General features: G+C 41.5%; 1 protein-coding gene across 1 annotated transcript in view; it reads left to right on the top strand.

Moving 5' to 3' along the window:
- Jing (AE binding protein 2 jing) overlaps window positions 1-19,739 on the top strand; it is a 92,280-nt gene that overhangs the window by 21,163 nt on the left and 51,378 nt on the right. The window lies entirely within an intron of this gene.

The following is a 19,739-nucleotide window of genomic DNA, read 5'->3' as shown; positions in this document are numbered from 1 at the left end:
TCGAAAGAAGATATTTTATGCCGTTAGTTGAGATAGATAAACTTTCATTAAATGCGGAATAACAAGAGGTAAAGTAAGATCCTATACCTTTTTATTAATTTAGAATATTTATCAAGCAAATTGTATTTACTGCAATTATATAAAGTATAGGGATGCCTACTTTTATGGTTGCCATTTCGGGTAGTGAGCATGCAGAATGTGCAGGGTGGTCTGGGATAAACGAAGAGAGTATCGCCCGGTGCATCTCGGCCGTCTCCCTAGAGACTCGCGACAAAAGGGTTGCCGGCAGGGGTAGCACAAGGGAGAGATTTGTCAGTGGGATCTGTAGCTCGGGGGAAGAGAGAGAGAAAAAGAGTGAAGGGGGCGCAGAGGGGGGAAAAAAGCGGCTTTAGGACCGATGCTGCGAAGAAAATGATGTGGGGACGAGGGGAGACGTCACCACAGGGGGTGGCTAATTTAATGACTGCCGATTGGCTATGCATAGAACACGCGGATGGGTGGGCGTCCGTTTTATTCGCGCGCAGTGGTCTTCCTGTGTGTATATTGCGTGTATGTGCGTGGGCGCGCGCGCGCGCACTTGCATCGATAATGTCAAGATTCCCGGTTTGCAGCTTGCACGAGGGCGAACAATGACGAAGCTTTAACTGATAACCCATATATTCTTGCGAGAGTAATTTGTAAGAGGATTCACCTTTGATTAGGCATTTCTATATGATATAATTTAGGAGAACTTGGGTTTGAATAAATTGCATTATGTATCTCAAATACTCTTTTTCGATGAAATTTTTATAGAAATTGCACATCTGAAATATCTGCATTTTTTACGCTAGAATTATTCTGGCAGAAGTAATTTGCGAGAGCTTCACTCCTGATTGACATATCTATAACATAATGTAGGAGAACTAGTTTTGAGTGAACTGCATTATATATGTTACATACTTCCTTATGAGATTTTTATAGAAATTATACATTTGAAATATCTGCATTTTTTTATATACTGGAAACACAGTAACCTCATAACTTTTATAACTATTTTATTATTCGAACGTCGCGTCGTATCATATTTATAACGATCATAAAGTGGCCAGGAAGTTCGCATTCTATTATCTGCGCCGGGAAAATGTCAGCGCTATTATGTCAGTAGTGGGTATTATTCCTCTCGGTAGAGGAAAGTGTTATGATAATGATTCATTCACGGCTTCCGCGTTTGTGTCCTAGTACAATGTATTCGTAACACATTTGTATCCCACCTGCGCTCATAATCGAACGACGTCGCTGCACATATTCATTATGCATGATTATGTATCGCTACTTGTCTAAAGCAAAAAAAAGTTTCTCGATCGATAAATCTATTGTCGCTTAAAACGACACAGATCGCAATCCTTTTTTTTTTTTGCTTACTGCTTACGGGTATTTCTTCGATTGGTATACCATGAATCATCGGTAATCCACGAATGCAAGAAATTTTCCTGCTCATTGTAAATTGACCGACAATTTTCGCGGAACACACGTGCGCGAAAATTTACATATATATATATATTTTTGCATAATGATTGCTACATCGGAAAGTTTTGCCTACCTTCAGCTCGATTAGGATAGCTACGCGGATAATTAATCAAGTACAAGTCGGCGATTTTTAATGTTTATCTTATAGCCTGAAATGACACGGTAGTTGAAGTATTTTTTTTAAATTAGTATTGTTAATTATCTTTGTCAGCAATATTTGTTCAACAAAATATATTGATCTATTAGAAGAATATTTACATATACATATAATAATATTTACATATACGTATGTTATATTAAATTGAATCCAGATCAAGCAAACGAGCGCGAACATTTGATAAAAATATCGAAGACTTTCGTCTCTATGGGATCCAATAATTCCACATCGTGCATAGGAAGTAGCGTGAATTGTTTAAAGAAATCAATGTAATGCACACGTGAGACAAAGTAATGGCAACAAATTGTTTCAAAATGCATTTACGTTTACATCATGCGTTTTTCTTCTTGCACGCGTCGTTACAAAAGCTTCACGTTTCATCATTTTTTTTCTGTAACACGTGTTCACAGCTGTCCTCTTTAATCGCCGAGAAGAAGCGTACTACATAGAATCAAACGCGTTATGCAATTCCATCGATCGACGTTATTAATAGCCACTGTCGTTTCTTCCGCGGAGTTATTGATAGCGAGTTATTTTTCACGTAATAAAAGTTTGTCCCACGAGCCAATGCTTTACATAATTATATTTATGCGTGTTTTGCCGGCTATATCGAACACTCATTATCTGTGATCATAAAACGTGAAATAAAATGCGATAAAAATGCGAATAACTTGATTAAAAGTTTTCTCATCAACTGTGTTTTTAAATATGCCGATAAGCGAATGATAATGATTTTTTAATTTATTAATGAATAACTTATAATATATAATGGATGATATACGCAATACACAAGTATCCCATATTGCGATCTTAATTGTCTTAAGTGCGATCTTAATTTTCTTCGTGAATTTATAATTGATTTTTGCTTAACAAAACGTTAATAATAATTTCTGACTTATTTTCAATTAAGAAAGATGATTTCTTATGGCCTTATGCAATAAACTTTAAAGACACAAATAAATGACAAAACCGAATTCTTTAACTTGTTCCTCAGTTAAAAATAAAACTTACTTTGATAAAATTTTGTTTTGTGGTGATTTAATCATGAAAACGTATAATCTGCAAAATTGGAAGATTGGGATAAATAGCAGCTTCCTTGGATACTTTTGTCGAAAAATAGACTCCAGATGAGTCAAGAAATCTCACAATTAAGGTCTCGGAATTTTTTGTGAAACATTCTATAAATATACGAATAGCTGACTAACAAAGAATATCGATTGATGCCTGTTTATCTGCCATTATATCCAGTTAAATCTAATTCACAATTGTCACTTGTTTTCTAAGATATTTAAATATATACAGACAAGTAAGTTCGCCTCGTTTTACGAAAATTTTTTTAGTTCAAAGAAATTTTACCATAAATCTTATATCGTTATACCACCATCATTTTGGTTCAATTTGGTTGAATAGTCAATTTGTACCTATTCACGATTTAAGAAAGTCGACAGTAATTCTAAAATCACTCTGCATTGTCAATACTAATTTCTAATAAGGAGGCATAAATCATCTCTGCTTCACAATACCGCTAGTTTAGCCAAGTTAGGAGCGGCACGAAGCGCTCCGCTGTTATTAACAAAAATTCGATTTACGTCGGACATTTATTATCATCGATTCGGAAATCACCGCGCCGATGGTTGTTACTGTTCCTCGATGCACTTCCATTACGGCGTTGCCGGGGATTAACAAGCCGAGATTTCCCACGCGTTGCGAGGGGGAAGAACCCGCCCGTCCTTCCCTCCCTCGCTCTCCCGCTCATGCGAATTATTTTAATTTCGAGGGTTACAGTCGCGATTCTATTCCCCAACAGGCAACACAGCGTCACTTCTCCTCTTCTCTTTCATCTTCCATTACCTCCCTTTTCTTGGTGAAATCTATCGTTTGATCGCTCGCTTCTCTCACTCGCGCGATCCTGTAATATGATTTCGCCGAAATCAGGCAGATGCTAGCATATGTAAATCCAATTATCCTCGGAGTTGATACTCGCGCAATTAAAGTGCGACTTGAATAACCGCTTCTATATATATATATATATATATATATATAAACGAATGTCCCGACTAACTCATCAATGCCCAACCCAAACCCCTAAACCTAGAAACATGAAATTCGGGGAGTATATTCCTTCCATGACGCAAGCACCCACTGAGAAGGGATTTTTAGAAATTCGATTCCTAACGGGGTGAAAAGGAGTAAAATGTGTTTTCCTCGACGGACATCAACGTCGTCAAGCTTAAGCTAGTTTTTCATAATATTATATGTTATATTGAAATGCACTGAATAAAAGAAGAGTCATTCTCAGTTTTCTCATGTTATTTATTCTGCAGGCTATTATATGTTAATATTTTTATCATGTTTCCGGGAAACTGGAGATTTTGACGTAATTGCATCATTATAGGATATATACGTCGGAGAGTATCCTCGTTCAGTTATTCGTATTTTCGTCATACGATTCGCCGAATGAATCCTCGGAGAATTCACCACGAAAATCATACCTCCCGTTTTTACCGATTCGCCGACGGCGGTGTTCTTTTCACGTGACACGCGTGCGGGGCTTTATCTTCCCGCGCCATGTGTCGACGACGTAATTTCTTTCGGACAGGTTTTGTAAGGGCGGACACGTGCAGCAGCAGCAGCAGCCGGATCGTGCAGGACCCCTCGTGATACTCGTCCTCGTTCGCGTGTCGCACACTCGTACCGGCGTCACGAGCGCTTCGCGTTGTTAACGTTCGGTATCTCAATTCGATATACGCCAGAAATCTGCTGTTTTTAACATTCCAATATTTTCGGTAAAAATCCATCATAAAAGTTTTTCTGTAAGAAGTCAACTCGCAGTTTGCTATAAGATTTACGTATCAAAATCTGTATTAAAATAATAATTTTATTACAGTATAATAATCATAGACATCTAAATAATCGTCATGTTATCGAGCAAGGTAAATACTGTATCGTTCCGTTAAAATATAATGACGAACTGCGTGTAATGTGCTTTCGGTGTAATATGCAAATGCTAACGCAACAATTATCTCCGTATGCTAATGTAACAAGGGGGCATTTTTGTATCTTGTAACAAACTTTACCAACCCGAAACACAGATCGTTCGCCGATAAAATTACCATATAGTGGCGCGGGTGGGTCGTTCTAGCCGCGGGATTTAACGCGAACAATGCAAATGGATGCGACGCGAGGCGCGGAAAAATGATACCGGCATGAAGACGGGCGGGCAGAGACGATCGGGGGCCCCGTGTTCTTCTTGCAACGGGGCACCGGTCAGTCATTATTCCCGCACAATTGTAATTCCGATGTAATGTGTGTCGCGGGCAGCTGCGTTCTCGGCGCGCCGCTCGCTCCTTCGGCCGCGCTTGCGATTATCGTCCTTCGATCGTACGATCGCGTAATATCGCGGCGGATCTGCCGTGTTCTCCGGCGAGCGAGAACAGCTGGAGGAAGTGTCACGAGACACGCGCTCGACCGGCCGCAAAATGCTGGTAATCGTGCCGGCGCGGCGCGCCGGTCGGTCGTTCGATGATGAAGATGACGACGACGACGACGACAACGACGTCGCGATCGTTGATTCGAGAGCTTATTTAATTGGTCCCTTGCACGATAAGTAGCTTCATTAACGCTGGGAAAGAGTGCGGAGTAAATGGAACTTTGTCGGCGGTTTATCGCACGGCTCGTCGTAAACGCTCGATTAATTTGCAAGGGTTTGCAATTAGTAAAATGTGTGCGAGCGACATAAAGAGCGAGATAAGCGTTCTCCAAAGAGCGGAAAGACGACGAGCGGTCCTCGTTACGTTAGTGAAAGTAGAATGGATCCAATGTTATATTTAGAGATATCTATCCTTTTACTTTTAAGTCGGTAGAACGATGTTCTACCAAGCTGTTTCGTTTCGTTAAACCTGTACGCGTCGTTAAATATTTGCAGCAATTTTTATAACTGTACTTTAGAAAGGAGTTTGCATAATTATAAGTACAAGCCGTGACATCGCCAGTAAAACTCGAGTGTCATCCGTCTGATTAGAATTTGCACGCGGGTATTATCGGGATTCATCTACAAACTGCGAGCGCGCGATAGGGAGAGAAAGTGATCACAGATTGGGATATAGCGTCCCTCTCTCTCTCTCTCTTTCTCTTTCTCGGACACGGTAGGACGGCAGTTCGACGACCGTGGATCCGATCTGCGTTTGATATCTTATTGCATGCCCGCGTGCGTGCGTGCGTGCATGCATGCGTGCTCGTGCTCGATACGAAACACGGCAGGAAGCTGTCGGTTTAGATAAGATCTGGAGGAACGAACGGGGACGGGGGCCCCTATAAGTACCTCGCGCACATCCCTGCAGTCGTTACACCCCATAAAACGTACCCCCGCGCGCAATAACCCTCGCCGACCCTCCTTTCGGCCGCAGTGATTCCGTCAGATCGTAATGCCAAAGACACACCCGGTGTATGTACGCGACAAGAAAATAATTATTGCGATTTACGTGTCAGCGGTAATCAGCAATGTTAGTTATACTGAGCTGAGTAAACAAACTAATCGGGGGTATATATATATTTGGGATTTAACTGATGCACGTCGCAATTTATTGGTATAATAATCTGAAAATCTTTACTCCTAATCTGTACACTGAAAAAAATTTATTAAAATAAAGAAAATATATTTCTTTGAATTTAGTTTCCTTAATTCAAAAAAAGTATTAGGTAGATTTAAGAAAATATTTTAAATTCAGAAAAATGTTTTCTTAAATCTACCCAATACTTTTTTTTTGAATTGATGAAACTAAATTCAAAGAAATCTATTTTTTATATTTTAATAAAAATTTTTTCAGTATATGTCATAAAACAACGATATTGTTGTATAAACCGCTAATTGTCACCTGAGAATATTTCACACAGAAACTAGATGTTTGCACATTTTTTAAATAAACATAATATACCTGGGATTAACGAAAGCTGCTTTGGGCGAAACAGGGCCGCGAGTCTAAGCGCGCGTGCGCGAATGCGAGATTAGGACGCGTAGAGAAGACCAACGGGAGACCAAGAGGAAGCCAAGAGGAGACGGGGAGCGAAAGGGAGGAAGGTGAGAGCGATCGAGTGAGAGGAGGAGAGGTGCGAGAGAAAATGAGAAAGATGCGTGGGTGAACGGGCGGACAGGGGTGAAAGGAAGGCAGGGGAAGGTGTGCTAGACGTATCGATCAGGCCAGGGGCGGTAAGGTTCTCGACGGGAAAGGAGGCGACGGTAGAGCTCGTGAGGGGGGAGGGGGACGGAGGGAAAAGGGAGAGAGAGAAGCATCCTCCTTCTCCTTCTTTTTCTCCTCCTACTGCTCCCGGGGCGTTACGAGAGGAACTTCTTCTATGGGGCTTGTGGGCGCGGAAGCGAGACGCTAAGAGGCCTCTTTTCGAACCCTCTTGGTTTTTGTACCTTCCGCTTTTTGTCCCCGGAACACACGAGAAAGTCTCTCTCTCTCTTCCTCCCTCGCCCCGATGTCGTCAGTTTCTTCCGGATGCCTGCGACGCTTTAACCGGAACAATCGCGTGCATATTTTTCGGAGTAATAAATAAAGATTAAGGGAATCGAGTGCAACAAACGTAATTTGTTTTCAACTGATTTATTGATATGAAAAGGATGATATATTTTTAAAAGGATCAAAACTGCCGATTTCCGTACATTTAATCGTTCTTTGATTTATCTTCGATCAATATTATTTTCTCTTCGATTCGTATGTTCGATCGATATTAAAATGAGAAGAATAGTTTGAAGAAATCAAAATAAAAGTACTTTGAAAGATAGGTAAGTTTCAGTTCGCGCGAAGACATGAAGTTTCTCGCGTCTTTTTAATCGGAAATCAGAAACCAGTTTGGAAAGAATTAAAATCGTCGCACGTGGCTACTTTCGACGGGCGCGCGACGCATGGGTGCACGCTCGCTCGTGGCATAACTTACAACTTGTCGTAAGTAACAGGTGGTTTCGGCCGCTGACACCTGCAATTATCGGCCGCGAGTGCCCGATAGCGATTAAACCCTTTCGCTGCATTTATGGTCCCGTCCGAAAACTGCTCGCTCTTAATTCCTTCGTGATATTCGGCGAAACAACTCGCCACTTCCGTTGGGAACATTCGCGGGGAGCACGTCTCTTCTCGTTATCATCTCGAGTACTTTGCGAAAAAAAAAGTTCAAGCTGTTCCATTGCGTAATTATTAAATGAGCCGTATGTCCTATTTTAAATTACGAATTGTGTAGAAAAATTACCGTGCAATCGCACGGTCTAGGTGCGTACCTCGCGTCCCTTCGGACGACGCGGCGGAAGGCCACACCTTTACTGCGTGGGCTGATGCGTTTCCGGTTGAACCTCGCGTTGAACGGGCGCGACGTAACGCCGCGCCGCGCCGCGCCGCGCCGCGCCGCAGCGCCGATCGCGACCTCATCTCGAGACGTACGCATTGGGCGTACGGAACACACGCGTACCTGACGCGTATATCCAAGGAGATATCGCGATGTTCTGATCCAATAGTATCGTGTGACTACCGGTGTTACGTGTCGTATAATAATGTTGCGCGAGTAGGTCGATCGTAATCGCGCGCGTGCGCGGCCGTGCAATCGGCGATACATATCGGTTACTCGATCCGTTGATTCGATTTAATTTTGTGACAGCGCAATTGGCTCCGATACGACGAAGAGCTCGGCTCTCTGAAAGGCGGATATTGAAAGCGATGTAATCCCCGCGACGGCAATTTTCGACGCTACCCTTCCAGTCCATGCATGTATATCTAATGATGATATCTGTTTAGTAATCATTATCATAAATAACTCTAAATGTTGAAGACGTGATATTCTCTCGTTGCGAGATTGAAATCATTTTCGCGCGTCGACGAATATGGAGATCCGAGCTTCGAAATTATGCCGGTTTCGATATCTGCCTCGCTGGATCGCGATATAGTCGCGTCGCGTCGTTTCGACACATTTCGAGAGGCGACTTTTTACCGTTAGCGTCATTTCGATTCGCGACGACACTCGTTTTAGGCATTTCCGATCGGAAGGCACTTCGGATGCTTGCCTTCTGGCCGCTCGCCATCCTGTCGATGTTCGTCACGCACCGACATTTTACTGTTACGCATGATGCCGCGTGTACGCACGAGGGAAGACAATCGCGCCGCGGATTGTCAGTCCTTTCCTGCCCTGCCCCGCGACGTTCTTTGATAAGTAGAAAATTTCAACATCTCAGATACTAAATATAATAAATAACGATATAATATAATATTATTATATAATAACAGATAATAATATAATAACATATTGCTATGTTTAAAATAATAAAAATTATTTTAATCGTTTCATTATTCGTATACAGAGTGCCTCAGAATTCCCCGTGTTAGAAAAAACGACATTTTTTTCTAGCACAATTGCATCCAAGTTTTTAAATGAGAGCAATTTAAAACGTAACGAATGAACGCTTTAAGTTATTCATGAATCATCACTTGCACGAGAAAGTCTCCGTGGAACAAGTGTAGGTATACAAATGAAAGGTTTGCATTTCGAGCATATCAGCCTCACGTTGAAACAACATTTTCTAATCTACATATTTAATCTGCTTACTTTACTTCCAATCGTTGCTTCATAGATATCAGTAGATAATTTTTTTTTCTTATCAAGTAAGTTGTATTCCAAATAGCGATATTCAGATATCACGCATAGTTGTTATGAAATCTTTAGAGAAATAGTAAAACAACCTATACACATTCAACGTGCACCGTCCCTGAATTATAGGCAATTTAGAACGCTCGTTAATTTTAAATTGCTCGTTTGAAAACTACCGCTCGAAATTTTGCTGGAGGAAAATGTTTGCATTCCTTACTTATAATAAGAATTTTTACATATATTTCTGTAACCAAACTCCTTCTCTCTGTCTATTCTTAGCCATTGATAACACATTCGTGGAACCTATAATCGATACGCGGCGGCGCGGCGTACTATAAAAATAGTTGACGCTATTAATAATTTGTCATTTTCCTATTTATAATAAATTTAAAGAATACGCTCTGAAATATCCGTCACTGGAATAAACGTAACATCTTCAGAGAATTATCGTTCCTTCAAAAGGATACTTAAATTCATTTTATTATTTTTTTTCTTTCATTGCCATCAGGCGCGATAATGCCCATTTCTCGTAACTTCCGTTCCCCTCTTCAAGTATTTACATGAGAAAAGCGTCGTTAAATTAGGCGAAACCCTCGGTTACGTTTCTGCCTATATATGTCCTTTATCCTCCGAAAATTTTTCTCTTCCGCCTGGCCTCGACTCGCGAGACTCGTTGTTGCAGCTTTCCGAGGAATTAGTGTCCAGAAAATTATCATAAATTATTCTACGACGTGCGCGACATATCCCCGACGCCTCGGCGAGTCGTCCATAGTCGTATTTACATATTTATGCGCCGAAGGGGGAAAAGAAGTAAGGTAATACGGGAATGAAGAGAATACAAGCGGAAAAGGAGATAGCGGGGAAAAAAGCGGATGAACTACTCCTCCCTCCGTCCTCCCCTCATCTTCCGCCACTCGGCAAGTTCTTTCTTTCTTTCTTTCTTTCTTTCTTTCTTCGGGACGATTTCCCGGATCGAGGCTTCGCCGCGGCACTCTGAATAATTTACCAATTTTTCTTCTCTTAATTTCGCGCGAAACGACGGACGTGGCCCTACTTCCAGTCCCACCACGTGTACTTTTGTTTTCCTCGCCAGACGCACGAGATCTCGCACTTTTCATTTCTCGCCTCGAGAAATCCTCAATAAAAAATTCGTAGACAGATCTGTCTTGAATAAAAGGATGACCATTTATATCAGATTCTGATTTAGTGACAGAAAAAATTGATAAGTAGTTCTAGGAATTTAGAATTATTTATAGTTTAAACAATATCTACATTTTATTCAAGAAACATCGATTCGATATCGAACGAAGAATTCATATGTAAAAGAAAGATGAACTTACAATAAGATGTCTTGATTATTATCTTTTATATTTTTTAATAATGGTAATTTTTTAAATAATATTTGATTAGAAGAGCGCAAGGATTTCATCGAGTGCGCAAGACTAAAATTCGTAAAATTCGTTCTTTAAACATCGTCGTCGCGAATCGAACGCGATCACAGACGCGCGAGTGTCGTTTTGCTTTGCACGCACGCATTTTTTTTTCTTCGCGTTCTTCCGCTCTCCCCCCTCTTTGACGTTGATATTCCACGGCGAAACAATGCCTTCGTCCAAGGTCCTCGGTTATGCAAACGCATTTGCACCTTCTGTTTCGAAGGCGATCGCGCTCCGGCGGAGCGCTCGTGCGCGCGGTTTTGCATCGCGCACTTCTGCAGTATTATGTAAAAATGACCTTGGACGAGTGCAGAGGTTTGATCGGAGGCTCGGCCTCTCGTCACGGCGATATTACGCGATCGCGATCCTCGGCTTCTTGACTCTCTGACGTAATGGACCCGTATCGGCGCCGATTAACCGTCCCGTCGAATCGCGAGCATCTCTGCGCGCTCCTGCCAGCAGTCGCTCGTACTTTCTCCGAGCGCATCGCAAGTCTTCCACGATTATATAGAATAGATAGTTGGAAAGTTGAAAAGTGAATAGGTTAATATGAAAATCAAAGAATATTGATGAGTTATACCTGTGCAAATGTTTAATAGAAATAAGCTTATCTTCATAAATATTTTAAAAAATTATTTTTTCATTTCTTCTATACTAGTGTTATTATAAGTGTCAGTGACTTGTAGGATTTAATACTTTTTTTCATTTATTTCGACAATAAAAAAGTCATTAATCTAAAATCATAGTTAAACAAATTAATTTAAATCTAATCTATAAATCATAGCGATACAAAGCGATTGTCGTGGTCGTGATAATACGCGAAATTTTGCAGAATGCGTTATAAAAAAATTTATTGAAGTCAACAGAGAAATAAAAGGAAGCTGATTCGAACGAATGTTTATCCGGATGCTTATTAACTCTTCATAAAATCTAAATTGGAAAAATTTTCTGAGATAAACTCTATGAAATTTTATATAATCTTAGTCGCGTCACAGAAACATATTTATATAACAGTATATATAATACAATATAATCATACGCCAATTTAAAAAAAAGAAGAAGAAGGAAACAATAATGTTGACGTTTGGAAAATAGGTTGCCCGGATGAGGGCTGCTGCGATCGAACCTATGCATAAGCAAGCACGCGTTTCGTTCTACGAGAGAGCACGAGAACGGCTATTCGGCGTTGCATCGAGCCTGTGAGAAGAAACGTTCTCCCTCTGTGTCGACGTGTCATTAGGCACAAGGCTAGAGTGAATGCGCGCGAGTCGTTGCACAAAGGCTGCGGTGAGAGCGACGGAGATGGGAATCCCCGCATCGCGTGGCGGGGACGAGGAAAAGCAAGAGAGAGAGAGAGAGAGAGAGAAAATGAGAGGATACCATGCCGTTTCGTTCTCGCACGCGGTGTATCGTCAACCTGGAAGCAGCTGACATTGAGTTAGATGACGATTATCGCGTGACACGATACTCGTAGGACCGTGAAAGACGCGCGCGCGCGTAAGAGGGGGGGGGAGAGAGAGAGAGAGAGAGAGAGAGAGAGAGAGAGGGAGAGGGAGAGAGAGAGAGAGAGAGAGAGAGAGAGAGATTGCATAAAGGTATAGAAGGGAAAGAGCGGAGAGGAATAGGATACGACCTTTGTTAGAAACAGTGCCGCCTCGGACGACCAGTGGAAAGTGCATTTTCAAGCCAAGGCAAGGCTGTCATTCTGCACCGCCTGCATTTTTGCGTTTGCCATTATCGCAATGTTCGCCGTACTCGCTCGCGGTCACGTCCGATTCGCCTCGATAATCATCGATATATCCGTGCGCGATTAGATCGGGGCCTTCGTTCGATCGATCAAGAAACAAATTGCACCGGCGCGGCGTGACCTCATTCAAATCCTCTTTTTATGAAAATAGAGATGTAAACTGTCGAATTTCTAACGTAATGAGATCTAAAATATTTAGAAAATTAATATATTATTATTGAACTTTTGAAACCTTAGTCCGAGTTTATAAATATCCGAAAACTGCAACCGAAAGCTCGATTTTGTCGAATTCGTTATTTAAAGATTTAGCGTGTTAATTTATGTTTCCTTTTTTCAATTGAACAGTTATATCGTTTCTACGATCGTAATAGAAAAAAACATACTGACACTTGAATACAATGGATCCGTATGAGTAATCATCTGACGGGGAGAAATGAATATAATATTCTAAGATTAATGGTGCTTCAATATCTCAGAGCGCAGCTATGCAAGATAATAAGTATAAAACATGTGCGATAACGAATAATATTAAACTTCGTTTAATATGTTTGCTATGATGACAGCACTACGATAAAATGATTTTAATACGTCACCTGATATATCAGTCTCGCTGAGAGAGAAACTGCTAAGAGAGATACTCGCTATCATGAACCAATATCAGTTGTGTGAAAATTGAAAGAAATCTCTCTAGAGATTAAAACGTCGATTTCACGATATATGACTTCCTGTTCGCTCTTTTTTCTTTCTCTCTCTCTCTCTCTCTCTTTTTCTTTCACTTTCCTCAACTTCGCGTTAGGAAAAATTTCAAGTCAAACTCCCGCGAGATGCTAAAAATGCTGTTGTCAGAAGAGACGAACGGAACAGGGACCGCGTTTTATTCCGACCTCTCGTACGGGCTGGAAAAGTTTCGCAACCTTAATTTCAGTAAGTGCCAGGAAGTGTAATGTCCCGAGCTTCCTAGGTGCACACTCGCGCGAACGTATCTCCGTTCAAGAGCTATGCAATTTTCTAATTCTCCCCGCGGAGTGCTACTGCATAAGTACGGCGATACGTCCGATTACATTATCGCGAAGAGGGAGGAGAAAGAGGAAGGGAAGCGATAAAACGATACATGGTAGGACGATATACGACCGCGAGATTCTTAGATGATGAGAAGCAAATTCGAAGAGCGCAATACGGCTGTTCTTCACGCAATAGTATAATAGGATTGATGTTTTCCCAGAATTTGTATTCGAAAGATCAATATAATAGAATTCTAAAAATATAATCTTGATATTTTTTAATTTGTCGATTGTACTTTGATTGTTTTTTATCTTGGATTATCAGAACCGTAACTCATCGACTCCGTTCTTTTTCTGTTTCAGGTAAGAAAGTATTTAGATAAGCGAGGACCAAAGGGAGAGGGGAGGAGATCTGCGTATATTGGCATCTGTCTGAATTTCGAGCGTGATTCGACTCGGCCCGACAACGCGAGCGTGATCGATTAAGTATGTCGCGCGCTGCGAATCGCGTTATCCAGGTATGCATTATTGTCATACGCGTGTGACGGACGTATGCGACTCACGGACGGAAAGGCGGAAATGTTCGATCACAGCGCGATTGACGGACTACTACTATTGCGCACGCATACGACAGACGGACAGATCGTTTGGCACCGATTCCAAGATACTTCTGTGCCCGCGTTCCGACTAAAGGTTGCCTCGCGCGGCCTCGACTTTTCCATTAGGGAAATTCCATCTACGTAAAAAGGAATTCCAATACTCTGTAAAGTGTAACTGATACATGAATCAAATGCGACCGAAGTATAATGTATCGAGTTCTTTTCAACTCGTTCATCTTTTATTTTATTTATAAGGGTAAAACCAAGATGTAACATTTATCTTAACGTCACTTTTACTCTCATTTGTATTCTCGAATTCCCCAAATGTAAAAAAAAATGTTCTTTAAAAGGACACGTTCTTCAGGAACAAGACCTGAAGTCCGACAGAATATTTTCGCTCTTTGTATCATTCGCAGTCGGAGGTAGGGCCCAAAGTCGTCCATTGTACCTGCGAAAGAACATCAATTCATGTCGAAGGGAACGTTTGTAATAGAGTTGAGAGTGACTATATATCGTTGCCGTAGATCGTTCGTCTGCGATGACCATCGAGTATGCTCTTCTCTCTCTCTCTCTCTCTCTCTCTCTCTCTCTCTCTCTCTCTCTCTCTCGGAAACCTTCAACTACCGTCTCGGTGACTCGACCAGAGTTACGCAGGTTTATCCGGTCGACGAATCGGTTTTAAGGCCTCGGCGACGCGTTAAGAACGCCAAAGTCCTTTACAGAGCCCGATTAGGTGACCCCCCTGAGCCGTCGATCTTGGAATCTCGCGAGGGGATAAAAAGAGGAAGAAGGTCGTCTCGATCGTAATCGCCGCGATCTTTCTGCATGCCAAATTAGTATCGCTTAATTTATCGAGATTTACGATCGCGTTTCCCTGATGTTCGAAATTGTAAGTGAGTCATCGTTGCCAAAACGCGTGCTTGAGAGATTGCATCGGTTGGTTGTCAGAGGAAAAAGATAGACACGAAAGGCGACACAAGTTTGACGTTGACGAGAGAGTTCTGACGCAATTCGCCAATAATAAAATATAAATATAAAAATATTAAAAATACGTCGCAAGATTGTAAATTATTAAATTTTAGTAACGCTTTCTACAACTATTCAAAATCCTGAATTATTTTCTATCTTATTGATAATATCAAGGTTCAATTTTAAAACGAGTTTTCCTCACGTTCTTAAGATTATTTAAGACAGAGGCATAAACGATAACTATCTCCTTCGCAATCTTTAATGAAGTGCGAGACATTTATCTTACAGCTCCCATCGGAGAAACTGATTTATATTGTTGCGAAATTTATAAACGTAGACACATAATAGAATTTCAGGAAAGAAGGTAATGGAAATTCGAACACACGGTAGATTGTACATTATTATACGTCTAATCACGCGGGTAATCCAAGTTATTTTTCAAGCGCTTTATTGCACCAATAAACTTGATGTAAGTTATGAAATCCACGTGGCTGTGTTACGGAACCAAGTAGTTATTAGCTCGACAAGATGAATGTTTCCGCAACTCTCTTAATGGAAAATAAACTGCGCTGTTATCCATCAAGCGAGAGAGACTGAATTGATACATTTGAGATTACAATTGTCTTACTCGATAAGTAACACTCGTAAATATATTTCGTATAACCTATTGCGCGCTGTTTGTAACTTGTTAGGCAAATGTTTTCGTTATCTCTACATATCTATCTATCTCATGAAGATTAAGCTTGAATGCTGTTCGAATCATCATCACGTTATAGTTTACACGAGAAATCTGAAAACCAAATTAATTATTTACATAAAAACCAAATTAACCCTTCTGTCAATGCATAATTTTACACCTTTCCATCAATGTATGGGTGCCCACTGCGTGTTTTCGATATTGCACTGCGACAATTTCTTTATCGCAGCTGCTGGGCAGCGACGAGGTGGGACGGTAGTCGATTTTCCGACTTAAAGACCCTTTATTTTCCGTTTCGGGCGGAGAAAACCAGTTCCGAGTTCCGACAGATACGGCCTGCGTGCGATCTCAGTATTGAGCGAATGTGAACAGACGTATTTTAAGAGTTTCTAAAAATATTTTTCTCATTAATGAATTATTCATTAGGTATTATTAAGTTTTAACACAGACAGAGGAGTTATCATAGTTAGTTAATTATTTACAATTGGTTATAATAGTAAAAAATCAATAATGAGTACCTATACTTTGAATGGCGTACAATTCGACTTCATGACGATCGTGCTACAAAGGTAAAATTGATATCAAGATAAAATGTATTGAAAATTGTCTCTTATTACACCAAGGATGGGGATCTGAAGTACCACAAAACAATTTGCGAATTAATAAAAATTTTCAATATTTAAGTTGCTTTAGGCAACCGAGTGAGTACCCGTTCATTGATAGAAGGTTAATAATCTACATCCTGCATATTTTTTATCGAGCATTGCTCAATAATATTCAATTGCGGAATCGTTAACTTACAATTGCTATCGGTTATCTCTTTCTATATCTCAGAATCAACGACGATTTTTGATAGTAGATTCTATAGAGATTTAATAAGTTCAGTATATTATTACAAAAAATTTCTCAGATATCGTAAAGTAATTTTCTAAGAAAATGTACGATAAAGCAAAGAAGGACTTCGCAAGAACCTGAAAAGATATGCACGATGCATCGTGAATTTCAGGCTCTACTGACAACAAAGATCAGAAAACTAGATTTTTCCGCTTTAACTTAACAGTTTCACATTTCGCTAGGTTCTACAATAGCGCAGGCAGGATCTTTTCTAACTCGCGAGCGGAAACGATCGTGCCACGGCAGATCGCTGTATGCATCGTGTACAAACAGTTTGTACACGACGAATAACGACGGTAATAGTATCGCCGTTAATATCATTATCTATTCCGCACGATCTTTTGCTCCGGCGCGGCAAGGCGGCCGATGCGACCGACGGTCGACGGTCTGCATTCTCTTTCTCTTTCATCCTGCCATCTTTCGCAACGTGCCGTGACGGCGGCTCACGATGCGGGTACGATGTAATTATCTCAATCATAGCTGCAACAATCGTTACGGCGACAGCCATTAAGATAGGCCCCGCAGATAATCGCTAATAATTTCTTTCGCCCAGAGCACACCGCCAATGTCGCTCTTCCCGATCTCGATTCAACTCGATAGCATAGCATAACAGATCGCGCATCATCACGTAATAAAAGATTGACCTCGGGTACGCCGCAATTTTTTGCCGCGAGTTCGAAGCTATATTTTACAAATAGACCGTAGATAAAATACGATAAAAGTGAGAAGTACGTGTATCGAATATAATAAATTAAATGTAATATTTGCAATCGCGGGGAATTCGATCGGAAATTTCGAACTTGAGTTGGAAATGTCTCTTCACGCGCGCGCGTATAAAGTTATTTTTATCGATAACTTGAGGCGTGTAAATAAATAGCGTCGTGGCTATTTTTTCGTCACTATCTATAAAAGCTTAAGTAATTCTTAAGAATTATAAATATATATTTAACGTCACTGAGAGATAAAGATTTTAAGTCAGGTCCGTTTACACAACGATAACGTCATTCGTCAATTTGACCTATCCACTTTGCCCGAAACGGTGTGCTACGACCAGACCAGACTTTTCCATTCTTCGTTTCCCTTCGGTAAACGCGAGAAATTCCGTTCGTAAGTTTACGTTAGCCGATAGAGCGTCCAAGTCCCCCGCGGGAGAGCTATCTGAGCCTTTTTAGAGCGTTATCGTGAACCTTCGTCGCTCGTCGGGCCACGCATGGGGCCGGGCCGCGTGCAGGGGCACGTAGGGCCGCGAGGACAGAAATAAAACTGTCTCGCCCTTCGCAATGGCCCACGTGGGACAGGCTGCTCCGCAGCAGCTCGTTAGTCGATCTTTAAAGCTCGCTCGTTAATTATTGCCTGCCCGGAGCTCGCGCGCTCGCCTCTCTCGTGGTGACTTCTGGCCAGTTCGAGTAATCGCGAGTACGATCGACGACGGATAATGACGGTGGAATAACGGTGTGGTATGAAGCGAAAAGCTGAGTAAGTACGTAGTGATTAATAAAACGTTAGGAGAGCGCGGTTCACGCGCAAATGGAATTCTCGTGCGGTGCGCGATGCGTAAAGTTTTTTTTTCCCCGATGGTCCCGCGTAATTGCATTTTCCTTGTATACCCATCGTGATTTGACGTTGATGATCACGATATTAGCGCGTTGATATGTTAATCATTGTGTAAGGGCTCGTTGCACGTTCATCACACCGGCATGCAGGAAGGAGCCACCTTTAATTACAGCCCTCGCTCCTTCCTTTCCGACTCTCGTTCGAACGTCGATCTACCGTCTCATCGGAGAACAATGAATGAATAATTTAGCTAATGAGTAATTCGTATGCAAAGATGGCACTTGAGTACGTGAAACTTGAATGCAGCCGTCTCATATTTTTAAGGGCTCTTAAGTCTTAAAAGAGGCTAATCTAATGCCGCTCGCGCGCATTTCTAAGAACGCGCGTGAAGTGTTTTAAATAGAGTATTCAATATTTTATTTGTTGTTGTATTCTGATAATATGTGATAGTGACCGATAAAATGAGAGATTTCGCCGCGATTGCATCGGTATCGACGTAAAGATACCGGGCATCCGGCATGCGAGTTTATCGTGCGGACTTTCCCGTGTCTGCACTCGCGCGATCGTTGCGGTTCCGTTGCGTAAGCGTTGCATATCTCGCGATGTGCGCGTACAGTTTCGCGAGATAGAAGGAGAGAAACGTGTTTCGTGAACAGTGGCGTAGGAGATTCTTGACCCCTAACCAAAACATATCTTGAAATTTCATAATCCTTTTTTGCTTCTAAGCCTGTAAAATTTGACATTGAAAAAATTTTCACGTAAAAGTACGTGAGAAATATTATAAATAGTGTCTCTAGCCGAATTTTGCTTTCAGCTTTTATTAATAAACATCGCTTGTATCACACAACTACAATTATTGCTATGCCATTATTTTAAATGTCCGTGAAAGTCCGAGAGGATAACTTCCCGCGAAGTTACTTCATGAAGCAAGGATTATGGAGCGCTATAATTCTCTGCGGCCTCGCGTTACGAGAAGCCTCGGGCCATTTTTCAAAAATACTTACGCGATAATCCACTTTCTATTAAATTAAATGTTCAGAATTTATTAATGGCCGAAAGCAAAAAGAGCCTTATGTGTGTAATTGCTTAAAGACCGTAAGTTTAAACTTGCCGCCGGGCGACATAACTTTGCGAAAATAATTTCGCGCAAATGACTTCATTGAGGAAGCTGAAACAATGAGGGGCAGGAAGAGTGGCAAGGATCCGTACTTGTACCCACAGTGTCGGACAATACGACTTAACAAAGACACACAACACATGCGTGCAGAGACGGGCGAGCACTTACCTGGGCCAACCCGGCGCGACTTGTGAGATATCACGCTTTAATTAAATTCACCGGCGCGTACGCGTGTTTCGGCCGCGTGCTGCACGTACACACAAACGGGCAACCAGCATTTTATCATTTCCGTCTCTCATTCCGTCCGCCGCCTGTCTCTCTTTCTCTTTCTTGCATTTTTAGGAGCGCGACTCACCTGTCGCCCGGAATGTAGGTCGCGCGTCTGCCGTCTTACTCGCGCGGACATTACCGCCGCGCCGATTTCTTTTCCCCT

Source organism: Temnothorax nylanderi, unplaced genomic scaffold (assembly GCF_030848795.1).
Source record: "Temnothorax nylanderi isolate EJ_2023f unplaced genomic scaffold, tnyl_v1.0 TNYL_tig0123_pilon, whole genome shotgun sequence".
In the NCBI taxonomy this organism is placed as follows: domain Eukaryota; kingdom Metazoa; phylum Arthropoda; class Insecta; order Hymenoptera; family Formicidae; genus Temnothorax; species Temnothorax nylanderi.
Note: the sequence above shows the minus strand (reverse complement) of the source record. Positions and strands in the feature narration are given on the sequence as shown.